This window comes from Penaeus chinensis, chromosome 28, assembly GCF_019202785.1.
Source record: "Penaeus chinensis breed Huanghai No. 1 chromosome 28, ASM1920278v2, whole genome shotgun sequence".
Taxonomy (NCBI): Eukaryota; Metazoa; Arthropoda; class Malacostraca; order Decapoda; family Penaeidae; genus Penaeus; species Penaeus chinensis.
Window position 1 is genome coordinate 18721003 of NC_061846.1, and position 5314 is coordinate 18726316.

Here is a 5314-nt window from a genome sequence, read left to right on the forward strand (position 1 = left end):
TTCTACCATGGAGAGCATTGTTAATGTACTGAGGTGAAGTTGTATCATACAAACTTTTGCATTTATCCATAACTTGTACAACGGTTCTGTTGACTGGTTCATTGCACATCGCGTCATGACTTCCCTCTTCATGTAAATCCTCTAAGATATGTGTTCAAAAGTCAACATTGCTTAAAACAAATAGTAGTTCCAAGCAGTTTAAAGTTAATAGCCCAAGATAAAGGTTATCCGTCTATAGTTAATTGACCAAAATAAAGGTTATATTCATGAAAATATTTACGCACCATACATTGTCAAGATTTTAATTTTGAAAATGAATGAAACACGTAAAAGCATCAACGTGAATCACTCATGGTTGGCTTGGTTGCAGAAAATTGCTCATTCTCTACCTTCAATGGGAAGAATCCTTAATAACGTTATTTTAGTATTGTATGACACTCGCATGGACCTACTAATGATTGTAATGAAATCGAATAAAAACAACTGTCAATATAAATCTTGAAATGTCTAAAGAAAAATACTATTTGTCTACATCTCTCTCTCTCTCTCTCTCTCTCTCTCTCTCTCTCTCTCTCTCTATCTCTCTCTCTCTCTCTCTCTCTCTCTCTCTCTCTCTCTCTCTCTCTCTCTCTCTCTCTCTCTCTCTCTCTCTCTCTCTCTCTCTCTCTCTCTCTCTCTCTCTCTCTCTCTCTCTCTCTCTCTCTCTCTCTCTCTCTCTCTCTCTCTCTCTCTCTCTCTCTCTCTCTCTCTCTCTCTCTCTCTCTCTCTCTCTCTCTCTCTCTCTCTCTCTCTCTCTCTCTCTCTCTCTCTTGTATCACGGTCGCTACAAAATCACGATATCATCGAAGTTTGTACTGACATACAAAGTTTTGAGAAAATGAGTCTTTTATTTACTTCTCATAAAACAAGTAAAAAGAAAACCATAAAGTGCTTAATATGCTTTTTTGTTGTTGTTTTGTTTTGTTTTACTACAAGCAAAATATTGTGGAAACTTTAAATAAAATGGAAAAAGTACCTGACTACTCTGCATCTTATATAGTTTATACACACCACCCTTCGCTTCGTAAGGCTGTGGAAAGTTTAAATGAATTTCCCAGATTCAGTATATATATATATATATATATATATATATATATATATATATATATATATATTATACATTGCTCTTCATATGAAAAGTGGAAGTTGCATAGGATGTTGCATCTTGTATAGAGGTGTTCTAAAGAATTAATCCGATGATAATAACAGCTTAAACTCCTTGATTTATGAATTTCTAGCTTCCTTTTTTATAGTGGTCTTACTATAATTAAAATGCAAAAATACTGAGAGACTACGGTTGCACCCAAAATTGATAGATTTCTTTACTTTGTGCCTTCTGTCTAATTGCTTGGCTGTAGCGCGTTGATTTTTCTTACAAATATGTATCATAATATATTTTAGAAACTTGAAACATGTCAACAATATTGAGGCAAGAATTCAGGGTCGTAAAGCGTTAGTTATTATTTCGGAAGTAACACTGATCATAATATATTTATTAATTGATGTAAATAATTGTTAGAGACTGAAAATGCACTGCTTTACAGAGGGAAATAAATGACTGACTCAGTTTAGAGATAAAAGGTAGATTTGGATAAAAAAAAAAAAAAAAAAAAAAAATTAAATAAGTTTATCCTCAAAGATGATAGAAAACCTTTTTATTTCAAGGGGTAACTCTTCTAATATGTTGCAGGCGTCTTCTCAATTGCTTTGTCGTTACGTACACCTTTTGGACACAAAAAATAACAATAAATAAATAAACAAATAAAATAACATACTACTTATGTTATGTATAAGAATAATTATAATTGAAAAATATAACAGAATAAGTTAGCAAACCTAATAAATGGTGTAATAACAGACTGGTGGTGATGATAGAGATTTTTATTATTAATATCGTGATCCTGTTATCATAATAATTATCATTATCGCAATTATCACCATCTGTGCTGTTGATTGTAATCGATTCAGTTATTATCAACGCAATCCGTGTTATCACTATTATCAGTTATAATGATACTGTCATTATCAAAACTGTCGCTGTTGTCGTTATTACGTTTTTTTCAATATTTATATTATTATTATTATTATTATTATTATTATTATTATTATTATTGATAATAATAATAATAATAATATTAATATTGTTGTTGTTATTATTATTATTATTATCATTACTGTTATTAATATTATTATTATTATCATCATTTAAATTATTATTATTTTTATTATTATTATCATTATTATCATTATTGGTGTTGTTGTTGTTGTTGTTTTTTTGTTTTTCTTGTTGCTTTTGTTTTTCTTGTTCTCTTAGATATTATTATCATCATTATTATTACCATAGTTATCATCATTATCATTATTAATGTTATTATCATCTTTATTGTTCTTATTGGTGTTATTATTATGACTATTATCGTTACTCTTGCCATGTTGTCATGATGATAATAATAACAATAATAATAATAAGAAGAATAAGAATAAGAATAAGAATAAGTATACTGATAATAATGATAACAACAACAACAACAACAATAATAAAAAAATGATAATATTGATAGTAATAATAATGATAACAATAACAACAATAATAATAATGCTTAATTATTATTATTATTATTTTTGTTGTTATTATTATCATTACTATTATCATTATCATTGTTATCATCATTATTGTTATCATCATTATCATTATTAAGATGATGTTATCCATATTTGTTGATATCAATGTTCTTATTGTCATCATCATTATTATTATAATCATTATCATTATCACTATTAACATTATTGCTATCAACATCATCATCATTTTTGTATTGTTCTAATTACCAATAATGATAATAATGATGATAATAATAATTATTAGTATCTTTATTTTTGGTATTATGATCATTTATCATTATATTTATCATTATTATTGTTATCATTAACATTATAATCAATATCATTATTATTGCTAGTATTATAATCATTATTGCCATTAATGATTAATAAGTATCATTATTGTTATTATTATTATCATTATTAGTTTTATTATCAATTTACATTACTATTAGTATCATTGTCATTATTATTTTTATCATTATCATTGCTATTATTATCATTATCATTGTTGTTATTATTATTATTATTATTATTATTATTATTATTATTATTATTATTATTATTATTATTATTATTATTATTGATATTATTATCATTACTATTTTCATTGTTATTATTATTATTATTATTATTATTATTATCATTAACATTATCATCATCATTATTGTTATTATCATTATTATTAGTAGTAGTAGTAGTATCATTGTTATTATTATCATTACAATTATTAATACAATTATCATCATTATCACTACTATTGTTATTAATGTTATCATTAATACTAATATTATTATGACTATTATCATTATTATTATTGTTGTTACTATTATTTTCATTATCATCATTATCATTATTTTTTTTTATTATTGTTGTATGTTGTTACTGTTATCATTATTTTACTTTTTGTTATTATTATCATTATAATTGTCATCATTATTAGCATTTGTGATTGTTATTGTTATTATTATCATTATCATAATTCATGCTTATTATCAGGACAATAATGATAATAACATCAACAGAAATATTGATAAAAACAATAATAAAGATAATGATAATGATAGTAATAATAATAAGATTATGATAATAGTGATAGTAATAACAATCATAATGATAATTTAATAATAATAGCAACAATAATAATGTCGATACTGAAAATAGGAAAATAATGTTATAATACTAATAATTACAATGATCATAATAATAATAATGCTAATAGTAACAGCAATAATGATAATGATAATGGTAATAATGATAGTAACAATAGTAACAATAATAATGAGAATGATAACTATAGCAATAATGATAATAATAATAATAAGTATATAATGATAACAACACCAATAATAATGATAATGATAATGATAACGATAATAATAGTAATGATGAAAATAATGCAAAGAAGAACAATGTTATTGATGATAATGATGGTAATCGAATTAATGAGAATGATGATGATGATGATAATTAGTAATTTTAGTAACAGTAATAATGATAATTATGATAATAAGGATAATAATAACAATAATGATTATGATGATAAAAAACTATTTGTTATTATTATTATTTTTTTTTTTGTTGGTATTATTGTTATTATCATCATTATTATTACATCTATTATTATAAGTATTATTATTATAATCATTATTATTATTATTGTAGTTATTATTACCATTATTATTATTATTATTATTATCATCATTATCATATTATTATTATTATTATTATTATTATTACTATCATCATTATCATCATCATCAATATCATTATCATCAATGATATTATATTTATTATTGTTATCATTATTATCATCATCATCGTCATCGTTATCATTTTTATTATTATTTTCAATAGTATTATCATTATCATTATATTACTATTATTATTATTAATATTGTTGTTGTTGTTGTTATTACTATTATTAATATAATCATTATCAATATAATTATCATTGTTATTATTATTATTATCATCATCATTATTATTATTATCATTATTATCATTATTGTTATTATTATTGTTATTGTAATTATTATTGTAAATATTATTATTGTCATAATTAATATTAACATTATTTTTTAATATTGTTATTATAATGATGATCATAACAAGAAGAAAGAGGATAGTATTAACCAAAATTTATCTGATATCGCATCCATGCTTGATATCTTTAATTGTAATTATGTCTATAATTATCGAGAAATTACTTAAATATCCTTTTTCAATTTTAAAATTCCCGCGCGCGCGCTCTACGAACAAGAATGAATTTCTGTATTTTCTCGCGAAGTAAAGCTGTTTATCATTAATAAGTTTAGTGTGCGGTGGCCAGTTTGTTTTGTGATGATTTATTTGATAAATAAATTGTTCAAGTGAGCGGTAATGAATGAGTCAATGAATAATCGCAAAATAAATAAACAGGAAGAGATGTAGCATTTCCTGGATTGCACAGGTAGTTGGATGACACCGAGAGGGATCATGCCTAATTTCCCTCCTATTCAACATCCAAAAACCCCAAAACTGGCATATATAGACAAGAGCATATCACCCCACTGGACAGAACACCCCTTTACCAGCACAGAAACGAGATATCATAGAAAACAGGCTTCACTTCCTACTTTTGCCCCACTACCCGTGCCGTGCGCAAGGCGACCGTCACTTGCTTTACCTTGGT